Below are 12460 nucleotides of genomic sequence, written 5' to 3' on the forward strand. Positions count from 1 at the left end.
AGAATGTTTACTTTTTTACAACAATATTTTAAAGCAGTGCTTCCTATACATTATGAATCAATGACTGCTGTCATTCTTCAAATTTTTTCTGTAAATCAGTGTAATCAAACTTTCACTTTAAAACACTATGAAGGTGCATGAGATCACACCTGATCCATGAACAGCTTACCATGGCCTCATGAACTACCAGTGCTCCGTGGATCACAGATTGGACCTACTACTGATTTAAATATCCACAGAGAATCGGGTCTTAAAGCAGGAGATCTTGGAGCAGAGCAGCACTCATACAGCATAGTTACAATGTCAGTTTTGGACGGAAAAAAAAGAAAAAAAAAAAAATTGTCGTCACAGAACTCCTAACTGGCTTAGACCTTAGTTTCCGGCCTCCATACAGATGATTTAGATCTATGAACAATGACAGCTATATGGATATTACATACATACATGTGCATATACATAGCTATATCTGCATATAACATAATGGGCCAAATACAGACAACTCATGCAGGTGATAAAATAATGTACTTAAGCTGTTCTGGGACTCACTGGTCAAATCTTTGCCTGGATCAATCAATGTGGCTCCTTTGACTTTAAAGAATTTACATCAGTTTATAGCAGTTTGAGGATCTTCTCCAGAGGGTGTTTTGTGGGAGTTTGTCTTGTGCTTTATCTTGCTCTCCATAGTTATTTTATGTTCCATTACACCGAATGCAAAAATCAATGCAGGTTTCTCTGTTTTGTAACTCTCACCTTTTGCCAATGCCTTTACAGCCCTTGTGAATGCTTACACCATAGGGTATGTCCAATCGCTTCTTGGGACTTGCATCCGTTTACAACAGTATTGTATTGGGGGCCTTATCCTTATTGAGGAAGACACGAGAGGACTTTAGGAAATATTTTTCAGATATGTTAGATTCTTATTATTACCTTAATTGATTACCAGCTAGCTACATCAAGTTAGCTCATACATTTGTGAACACTAATTTTGGATGTACTGCAAATGTTTGTTTTGTTTTTGTAAAGGACAAATGTCCTTGGCATACCACAAATGTTTGTAGAATGCTCAGAAAAGCTTGAATTCATTCAACTAAATTAAACGTCTCAAGACAGACCCTTAAGGATAAAAGTTTGTACTGTTAAAGTGTGTTAGCTAACAAATCCTAAAATATTCTAAAACTAGTATAATTTAGGCAGTGTAGAACTGATCACATATAAAGATCCTTGAGTTACTATAGGTTTCCCTTAGCTTTCAACTCAACTACTTAAGAACATGTTAAAGTAAAGTCAAGTAATGTGCCTTGTACTGATTGCAGTTTTAATAAAAAAAATAATGTACTAGTCAACATGTTAAAAGATACACCTTTTATCAAGAGAATTCCACTGGTATTTACCTAGTATGCTTCAGTTTGGCAGTCATACTTTGATCGGTGTCATAAACCTAAAAGAAGTAGCGAAAACTATTATTTAAACTTAAAATTTATTAGCTTAAATTTCTCTCTCAATTTGACAGGATATTTTTCCCCTACAGTATAATCAAGTATTTTGTTAATTCAGTTTTAAATTAAAATCAAACATGGCAACACCTCCTGAAGAAGATTATTTCATAGCTTAATAAATTCCACTGTCTGAAATTTTGGATGGCCCTTAATGACACATTGCTAAAAGAAAAATTCAACAAACATTTTGAAGGACAAATTAGTAGAAGAGGAAGTCCATAGAACTAATGTACCTTTTTCGTTGTGCACGGTATGGGAGCTATGTTTGGACAAAAGATTTGATTAACCAAACATACTTGTAGGTAGGAAATATTCCAGGTTTTTCTTTCCAGTTTTAATATTCAAGGGGGGGTTCTTGGAAAATTTGTGATCTTAGTATGCCATAAGAAAAAAGATATCCAAGAGCTTGTTTGAGCCTCAGATACCAAGGTAATTATAACCAGATAGATCTCCAAGAAAGAAATGGATATTATTCTAGTTTGTGATCATATTATAATTTGGAAAGTACTGCCAACAACTATGGCTTAGAGGTATTGACACCAATCAGTTATCAAATGCTTAAGCCTTGTTGAGGGTGGCTCAACAGTGTTTCTCATTTAAGAGGTCCCAGCCACCAGTGTAAGAACGAAAGGAGGTGACAAGGTGTTGAAAGTTTTTTTTTTCCTGCTTCAGAGTGTAATGAAAAAAAAAAAAAAAAAAAAAAAAATCTTGCTCCCACAGTCCTACCTTCAGGGCAAATATTCTTTGTCAGCTTCTCAAAACACACATAAGTAAATGATACAGGTTTGTCATTGGTAATATGGATCATTTCTATTATTATTTTTACAATAAAAAGTAAAGGGATGATAAAATATTTTACTTTGAATAAAGCTCAAGGAATTGCTAACAAAATAAAGCCATGTCTTTGTCACATCAGTTTAAATCCAAATCAGTAGCAAGAAAAAAAAATGTTATGACATGATGGTTCTTGGATAGTCTTATATGATGTCATTTTATTGTCTCAGTTTAGTGCCCAGTAGATGGATGACCACATCACAAAAATAACTGCCACTCTAACTGGTACCTTTGCTGATCCTCTCAGCAAAGAGAAAAGATTGAAAGGATGGGGAGAATTCATTACTTTCTCAGCCCTTAATCAGGTTCCTCTAGAACAAGTTAAAGGATATTCTTGGGCATTACAGAGAAGCATGCACAGCAGCAATTTGTGCCATACCAGTTTTGTATATAATTAGAAGACTTCTATTCCCAGGGCTGTTAATACAATATCTTTTCATGAGTACTCAGTTGACTTTGAAAAAAAATAGAAACAATTAAAAAGAAAAACCCTTCTTGGTAGAGCAGTTTTGATTCTTCTCAGCCATGTTACTAAATGAATCACTAGGTGTGTCTACATGTGCCTGAGACTACACATTTAGAACTGTGCAGTCATTTTAGTACTTGCTTTGGCAAGTTAATTAATTAATTAGTTAATTAGGCAGGAGGTTGCCCTTTGAACGCCCTGTTCTCATGGGCCTACGTATGCAGCTTCAACCACTCCTATACTGCATCCCAAGCCTTGTAGGTGTTCTTAACAGCTGAGCTCTGCTCTGGCCTGAGGCCAGGCTCAACTCATCCTAGTGTTAGGCCTCTTGCTTTCTGCCCTTTTATGGGCCACACTCATACTGCCTCCCTCTCACTGGGGCCTCTCACATGGTCTCTCTCATACTGCCCCTTTGTGGGGCTACTCTCATACCACCCTGCCTTTTCCCAGGGCCACACTCACCCCACCTTCACCCGAAGGGTCCTGGGGCTTGTTTCTCTACACTCCCTGGCCAGCAAGTGTGGCCTCTTGGGCCTCTCATCTGAGTGAGCACTGGGCGGTGTGCAGAACACCAGAGTGACTCTACCTCTAGTCCCTCACTGGGTTGCTCATCAAGCTGCTCTGAATTAGGGGCTCCTGACTTGCCCCGTTGTTTACCCATTGCACTTCCTCAGCTGCTCCACCCAATTGGCCCTGACCCACCTGTGGCCTCAGGGACCTGAAGGCTTACCTGGACCTAACCTGGCCCCCATGTTAGCAGGGCCTACCCCTGAGCCCTCTGTTCACCATGACCCACTTCACACCCTTTCCTCACAGGGCCTCATCTCAGGCCCCCTCTTCATAGGGCCTCACTATTCACCCCTCTCAGCTTTCATATGTTGTAACTATATCCTGGCCCCTAACTCCAGCCTCTCTCCTTAAGTTCTGAGCCCCTCACTCTCACTGCTCTCCCCCCACCCCCTACACAGTCAGGGCTCCTAGACTCTGGGTGCCTTGCCTCTTTACTAGGCTCCCTGCCCCTTGCTAGGCTCTCCAGGCCTCCCAACTGCTACTCTGGTACAGGCTGTCAGGTGCCCCACTGCACCCCACTCTACACCTCTGCCTCCACTAAGGCCCATACTCTGCCCCCTACACTGGGGCCTGGGGTCACCCCAGCTCAGGTGGCTGCAGCTATGCCTGGCCCCATTCCCCACACAGGCTCAGGTGGCCGCAGCCATGCCTGGCCCCAAACTACCTCCAGTGTTAATTGACCCACCTGAAGGTGGGGCTGGGGTTTAGACACCCCTACTCACCTTCCACCAGGGTGGCAACTGGCCTGGCATTTGGGGGTGGGGTGCTGTTCTTCCACAAACAGCCCCACCAGGCCACCCATCCCTAGCAGGGTACAGTTTTAGGTCTTGCCCAGGACCAAGAGCCTCCTAATCATCCCCATCAGGTCTTGCCTTTACCTCCTGGTGTTACCAGAGCAGCAGCTCCACCGGGAGATATTCTTTCTTCAGTGCCAGGCACCAGGGTGCTGCCTCCAGCTCTGCTGACCTGAATCTTAAAATGACCGCTCATCAGAGCTGGGCCACACCTGCCGGTTGCCTCTTTGGGCTCTTAAAGTGGCAGACACCAGAGGTGCTCTGCCACACACCTTCCCCCTTAAAATAGTTCCTGGAGAAGGTTTCCCCAGCTGCTCCACCAAAGCAGGTGCCCTTCAGAGCCTGTGAAAGCCCTGGAGTGGTGAGCACACCCAAAGATGCTCCGCCACACTGATGCTACATTGCTGTAGCTCGTCACTACAGTGACATAGCATTTCATGTAGATGTACCCATTGAGACTTATCTCCAAACCAGTTCTGGAAACAGAAATATGAAAAAAGGACTCAGATAGTTTTCAAAAGTGCTCAATAGCACTTTTATAGCATATGTCAAGAGTGATGTGTCTCAACTTTAATTATGATCAATTATTTATATACTTACCTTTGTTTTAATTATAATCTGTGCTTAGCACAGTCTTCAGGCCTGAATATTCTGCAGTGTAAGTAACACTTTATAAACTTTAATATGCATTTTTTGGTTGGTAAATTGGGATTGGTAAATTTTTAACTTTGCCTTCACACTTGCGAAAAACCAGAGTCACCCTAGTAAACTCACTGGAGGTATACAAATGTAAAACATGTAGAAGATGAGGATAAGGTGTTATGACTTTGTATGCTCCTATTCCAATTCAGCATTCAGAAGCTCTCTAATTTTCCCATATGGGATTTGATTTCATTCTAATTAAATATTTGATATTCAATGGGTGCATCAATGCACCTTTTCTAATGCTCATTAACTTTCATTCCTCCAATGTGAGGTACTAAATTAATGCACATTAAGCTGTGCTAATGTGCAGTAGTGCATTTGAATGCTTTTTTAGTGATGCTTAATGTGCAGTAGACTATTCTACTATTACTATTTTACTATTAGCGTAATGTCACAGTTTATTGTGTGATGCTTTACTGCGCAGTAAAATAATCTACCATGCACTACAGTGCACATGTCGACACATCTAGTGTCTTGTTCTGAATCATTTAATGCCTATCACCTAAGGCTGGATCTAGAAGTGCAGGCATATGCAGTTTGTGTCTCTGCAAATGTCTCTGTGGTGTCACAAACTGCATGTGTTGCATGTTAAACTGTGCATGGCACTGCTGATTCTCAGGACTGGATTTCCCAATGGCAAAAAAACACCCAGAAAAAAACGTGGCACAAAGCGCACCAAAGTGCTATGGGCTGGGACAAATGCAGAGATGGAAGAGCAGGCAGCCCTCCCCTTTGAGTGCTGTGGAGCCCCCACTCAGCCATGCAGCCCCCAGTGGAGCCCCTAGCCAACTGCTCCCTGGATAGCTAGGGTGCCGTGTGCCTCAAGATGGAGGAGCAGGCAGCCCAGGGAGCTGTCTTCTCCCATGTCTCAAAGCACACTGTGCCTCAGCGTGGGGGCTCCATGTGCCTCAGCACATGGAAACAGGAGCTGCCTGCTCGCCAACCTAGAGGCACACTGTGTCCCAGCCAGCAGGGCTGCCTGCTCCTCCATCTCCATGTGATGCTTCCCAACTAGCTGGGGTGCAGGGTGCCTTGCTGTGGAGGCTGCCTGCTGGCTAGCCCCATTTGGAAAGACCCTGTGCCTCGGCCAACCCCCACTGCAGCGCATGGAGCAGCAGGAAAATGTGTCCCACTGCAAACTGCACAAGCAGAGTTGTGCACTGCAGCATAAAGCAGTGGCACAAATTTGTGCCACAACTATTTACAATGCTGCAAATGCATGCCCCTGCTCATGTGGATGTGGCCTAAGTGTCTATTCAAATGCTTCTTACCAGTGCATACAACATACAGCAATATGTAACAAAGATGTAACTTATAAAATGTTAAGGGACCAAGACAACTTACACACCTCAAGATTCCTGGTACAACTGCACTCTAGTGCTCAGAAGGCTCCTGGGTGTAGCATGAATGTAGCATTAAAAGTAAGGGAATAAAAGATGCTACTCTAATCACACCTATCTGCCATAGTATAATATACTTTCATTCCATGGAAAACTCTAATAGGCCGCATCCAAATGAATGCAGCTGCAGAGGCACACCTTGTGCAACTGCTACTTGTCCTTGGGACACATCTGTGCCACACGCGCTCTGGTGCGTGGCAGGTTACCCTGGATGGGGTAGGGAGGCTGGGGCCAGCAACTGTGCTGGCCCCAGAAGCCTTACCTGGAGTCCTGGGAGGCAGGGAAGCCACATCTGTGGTGCTCCTGCAGCTGGGAGCCTGCTGGCAGCTGGAGTGTGGTTCTGGCTGGCCAGGCTTTAGTTTTGGGTGGCTTGCAGTGTTGCCATGTGTGCCACCCCACTTTTATTCTAAATGGGTTTTTTTGACCCTGGGAGATCCCAGGGTCAAACTCCCCCCCAACCTCCCCGCTGCAAAGTAGCAGCATGGAGAATGCCCGAAAGTGTGGTGTATAGCATCACAGATGGGTCTGCAGTGCCACATACTGCAGGGCCATGCTTGACTTGATGTAGCCATAGAGTCAAAATACTCATCCTTTTCCCCACTATACTACCCACCACAACTTCATACTTATTCAGTGCCATGTCCTGCAGGCAGCACACTTCCAGCTTAGGAAGGTGATATTTCCCTTCAAGTTTTTCTTTCTTTCTCCTTTATTACTTAGTGTGATCAGATCTCAGGGACATGGGTAACTCTCTTCTTCAGGAGTGACAGTGTAGGACCCAGCTATTTCTGGAAGCAAAAGCCTAAATCAGAAATCTCCACAACACTATTTGAATGATATCTTCTTAGATAGGACACTGCATTGCATTAGAGCTGAACAAAGTTTAGGTGTATTGCAGAGGTCATATACATAGGTGTCAGCAGGGAAACCTGATAGCTATCTAGATGTCATAGTGAGTCAGAGCCAGCACAAACACACTGCATTACAGAAATTGTTGTCATAGCGTTCTTAACTTAGTACTCCTAAAGGGAGGGAATAAGTTGCAGTGGCAGCTATTTGATGGAGGAAACAGGACATTAAGGAACTAAATTCACCTTTGTTGACTGGAAGAGGATGTATATCCTTCCCTAATATTAAGGATCAATGCAGTCTGAAGGGAATAGGTGGATAAGAGCTGAATCAACACATCCTTAGTTGCCTTAGTCATACCTTCCCATTTAGCACAGCACACTTTTCTAACTGTGCTGGCTCTGTAGATGCTCTGGTGGAGGAGAGGATGTGGCCACATTCTTGATCCAGAGCTCTCTGTGGGCAACCTGGTTTTCCTGTAAGAGAAACTGTTAATAAACAGAAGTGAATCTGGTCTTTTTGAACAAATTGGTGAATTTGAGGAGCTGGGGCATGGCTCGAATTTTAATTAAACCAGTATGAATTAGGAGCAACTCCTTTGAGGCCAAGGCAGTTAGACCAATGTCAAAATGGTGTGTCACTGGTCAGGTTCTGGCATATCCTATGAATAAACTGAGTCTGCATCTCATGGAATTTATGACAGTTTGATATAGTGCTGTTCCATTTACTTCATTTGAGTTAATCTTGGTTTATATAAGTAAGAGCAGAATTAGGTTCTCCGCTGCTTTGCTGGGATATTGACATTTTTATGTCATATTATTATTGCTCTATTGTTTGTATCAGGGTAGCATGTAGGGTCCCAATCATGGATTATGTTCAGCACTGCATAGAAAAAGACAATCCTTAGGAGGAAAATACAGTGTAAGTAGAAAATAAAAGCATTTGATATGATTCTGGTGAAGTTAACTGGTGAATATACTTATTGGCTTTTGTTAAACCTCCATTTTACTATCAGCAAGTTCTATGCTTTAAATTTAACAAATTTTAGTAAGTCAATCTAATTTTAAAAAGAAAAGGCAGCTGCCAGCAAATTCTCTTTGTTATTATTGTTATCATTTATATTTATATCCTGCCCCATCCAGAAAGGCTCAGGGTGGATTCATCCATTTATTATTTAAATAAGTAAATAATTTATTACATGAATCATTAAGTATTATACATTCCATGAGGTTCAGACTTTGAATTTACAAATTCCTAAACATATATTTAAAATGATTGGTATGTAACTTCACAAGGAGTTTCAAAATGACAATGGTACATATTACTGATATGATACATAAGTTACTAAGGTCTTTTATAAACATAATACCTGCTTCGGAAAGATAATACTTACATTGTAACAATCTTGGACATTAGCCAAACTAAAAAGCAGTATTATATTGCTCAGTTTTTCAGTTAGAATTCTTTCCTCTGTTTTTTTCTAAAATCATTTAGCCATAATTTTATAATATACTCTTTATAATAAAACAGTGCTTCTAAATATCTTCCAAATGTCATGGATGCATATTTTCACAATGTTTGCTATACTTCTGTGTAACTTAATGATCCTGTGTTATGGGTAACAAAAAGTAACACTTATGACCCTGTGCCTACACTGATATCCTTCTAAGAGAAATAGTAAAATTTGTTCTTTCCTTTATTTATATTTTCCTTCTGCTGCTTTCCTATTCCTTCCCCTCACATATCCTCTAGAACCTTTTGGGACTCGAGGCACCCCTCACTAGACCTGAGACACCTCTCCATAACTTTTGTGAATTGAGTGGCACCCAATTTCAAAAACAAATTTATGTATTGCTAGCAAATTACCATCAAGAATGATGGGGGAAGGGGAGCCGGCGTGGACAGAGCCCTTCATCCAGCCCCACATCAGCCCCCTACCGCTTTGGGTCCGACCCCACTCCAACCCCGTCCTCACTGCTTCAGGTCCAACTCCATTCTCCCTCTTTCCCCCCCTGCTTCAGGTCTGATCCTGCTCCACCCCACTCCCCACCCAGTTCAGGTCCCACCCCGCTCCACACAATTCTTTTTTTTTGCCTCTGTGGAGGTGGGGCAGAGTGAGCCCAGCACCAGAGGCTGCAGGAGGAGGTGGGGCCGATGGAGGGGCTCCTGCCTTTCCTCAGCTGGCCCCACCACTTGTAAAGTGGTCGGGCCAATTTATTTTTTGTTGTGTGGAGGTGGGGCGGAGGGAACTGCCGAACCAGGAGCTGCAGGAGGAGGTGGTGTGGCAGAGGGGATCTTGTTTTAACTCAGCTGGCCCCAGCCCATGCAGCCAATTGGCGCATGCTCAGTTGGGCAAAAGTTTTATGGAGAGACAGACAGATTAAGCCTTTTATTATATTAGAATAATCAGGGATTCTGGTTTTCTCTGTTTAAAAATAACAAAATTTCTGATTAAAAAATTTGCAAATTCTCAGATTAAAAACCCCAAATCCATCACTCCCCACTCACAGCTCCCGCACCCTTGCCAGTGCCCCTCATTCCCCAACCACAGCCCCTGCTCCCTAGTCTTGCTGGAGGGGGCCCACAGCTGCCAGGGCTACAGGGCCAGGGACCCAGGTCCACAGTCCCCTGGCCCCCACAGCAGGGCCTGAACCCCAGATGACACCCATGGCAGGCAGTGGCTGCTGCAGTGGAGCAAAGCATGGAGCCTGGCTTCCCCTCTTCCATGGGTGGCACAGCCAGAGCAGAACCCATAGGAGGGGCAGCTTCTGGCCAGCATTCCCTCTAAGCTGCATGTGGTGTGTGTGGCCACGCAGGTGCACTCGTATCATACTGCCAAGCAGCGGCTGTGCACACCGCACTGTTTAGAGCAGTGGTCTCCAAAGTGGGGTGTACAAGACGATCCATTGGGGTGTGGGAAAAATATTAGAACTTCTATTTATATGTCTATTTATATAAATATACATATATTGGGGGTGCGTGCTCAAAATTTTTTTACTGATAGGGGTGTGTGATCAAAAAAGTTTGGAGACAACTGGTTTAGAGAGAATGCTGGTTCTGGCTGCCCGCTGTGGGCTCAGGGCTCCCTGCCTTACTGCCCTCCACCAGGGCCTTCACAGCCCAGCAGGCGGGATCTGGTGCAGCATGGCAGAGTAGAGTGGGGAAGCTTGGTGCTGACCCCACCATGGCAAGGCACCCCCTGCCTGCCCAGCAGCAGCATAGTGCCTCCCACTGCTGCTGGGCAGGCAGGGGACACCTCACTATGGCAGTGCTTGCCTTGCAGTGGCAGCACCAAGCTTCCTCGCCTAGTCCCACTCTGCTCTTCCATGCTGGGTCCCACCCTCTGGGCCCCAGAGGCCTTGCAGGGAAGGCAGTAGGGTCGGGAGCCCTGAGCCCCAAGTGGGCAGCCCACACCTTCACCCACCCCGTGCACAAATCCAGGGAGTACATGCCCCCCATGGGCCCTCCCAGGAGTGTGCACAGTGGTAGGGAACCAGCCCCCGCTCTCCCCTGCCCCTGGACGAACCTCCCACAGCTCCGTCCCACTCCCTGCCCAGGATCTGCGGCCGTGCATTCTGGCCTCGGGTCCTAAGCATCACCTGGGGTGGGCAGCAGCCCCAGTCCTGCTCAACTCCCTCCTTCCCTCCCTCACTATAGGGGCCTCAATCCTTCCATGACTTATCTGTGGGGAGCTGCTTTCCAGACTGCCTGGAGGCCACATGCACATGGTGCCCCCTGTCTGATTGCCTTTTTTCCGCTCCCCCAGACTCTTGCAGGCAGCAACTCTGCCAGCCTGCAAGGGGAAACCCAACATTTCCTGCATTTTTCTCCTTTAAAGGAGAAAATCCAGCTTTTCTCCTTAAAATGAGAAAATTTAGTTTTTTCCGTGGTAAATGGAAAACCCAGATCTCTGATTATTAATGCTTACATCCTTACAAAGGGGCTTGGCAGTGAGGCTTTGTTCAGGCAGGGACAATCATAAGCCTGGCTTGTCTGCTTATTTTTTCATCTCATGGCACCCTTCAGAGTATCTGGCAGCACTCCTGGTACCCCAGTGTCCTAGTTGAGAATCAATCTAGAGTTCAACATAGTCCTTGAAGATTGATATTGACAGATATTGACAGATTGAAGAAGATACTGACAGATTTAAAAACACTGTAGTAGAATAGCATTAACCCTCTTCTTTTCAAATTATAATAATTTTTTTTTTCCAATAATCTTCAGGTATATTGCACAGTAAAGAATACTGGTTACTTGCAATGACCATTAGAAGAAGTCACAAGGCAAAGCAAATGGGGGCAATTTTTCATCTTATAAGAACGTCAGAGAAGATTTATCTATATGTCTTATGAGCATTCTTCTGAAGCACATTTTTTGTTTTCTCATTGGAAAGAACTACGTTCCACTAAATGGAAGAAAAGAAAATATATATTAGTTTTCAGAAAACATCCTAGGGGAGAACTTTTCTAAATCTTCCTATTAACTGTTAGCTCCAACTTCAAGAAGATGCTGTGTTATACTATTAATACTATTAATACACTTTCACAGATCCAGGTATTCAAACAGTATAATCAGCATAATGCCAGCCTAGTGCCCACTACTTAGAATAGTTTTCAGGAAGTAAATATATACATTGTCAACAAACTTCAATTCAATATGTTCGTTTGAGTAATGCTGCTCCTTCCTTTCTTTATTATGGTTAATGGTTTATAATTACCAGTCCTTTACCCCTTGACTTCTCATGCATATCTACCTCCAGGGTTATAAGAAACTAAGTGAGATATTTTTATAGCAGTCATTCATCGTTTCTATAGCTGCTGTTGCCAGATTTCATGATTTTATCACAAGTCCTGGAATATCTGGTGTTTTTTCTTGAAGTCCCAGCTCTTGGTGTCATGACTATTTCACTTAAATGGTACATTTCTGGCTATGGAAAAAAAGCCTGAAAACAACTTGAGTGTAATGATCAGGTTTGGAAATCAGAAGACAAAGAATAATACATCTAAATAATACTTGTATAAACAAATCTCATGATTTTTAAGTCAACCTTAGGATTTCTAGAGACCAGATTTCTGTTTTCATAATACTTGTGAGTAATCCTGGCAATATCACATAACCGATGGGAATGCAAGTAAGATTAACTACAGGTCCTGTAATGTATCATACAGCTAAGTAATGTTAATAATAGCCTTTCTTTAGCTTGCTTGAACGGATGTAGAGGAAGTAACTTTGCTTCTTATGTATTAAGAAGTCACAGTTTAAAAATCAATCCATATTGGGAAACAACTTGAATAACAAGGGAGAGAACTAGCCTCCTTCCACCGCTCTGCTTGCTGGTTCAAAGCA

At 43.6% G+C, this 12460-nt stretch overlaps 1 long non-coding RNA gene across 1 annotated transcript; it reads right to left on the reverse strand.

The window, feature by feature from the left end:
• Nucleotides 1-620: 620 nt before the first annotated feature.
• Nucleotides 621-7573, reverse strand: LOC149870953 (uncharacterized). The gene is made up of 3 exons (XR_016440506.1): nt 7475-7573; nt 1392-1438; nt 621-860 (listed from the first exon to the last, which is right to left on the reverse strand). It is a non-coding gene; the product is annotated as an uncharacterized LOC149870953 (long non-coding RNA).
• Nucleotides 7574-12460: the final 4887 nt, after the last annotated feature.

This window comes from Crocodylus siamensis, chromosome 2 (genome assembly GCF_052110815.1).
Source record: "Crocodylus siamensis isolate JL-2025a chromosome 2, ASM5211081v1, whole genome shotgun sequence".
Lineage (NCBI taxonomy): Eukaryota > Metazoa > Chordata > Crocodylia > Crocodylidae > Crocodylus > Crocodylus siamensis.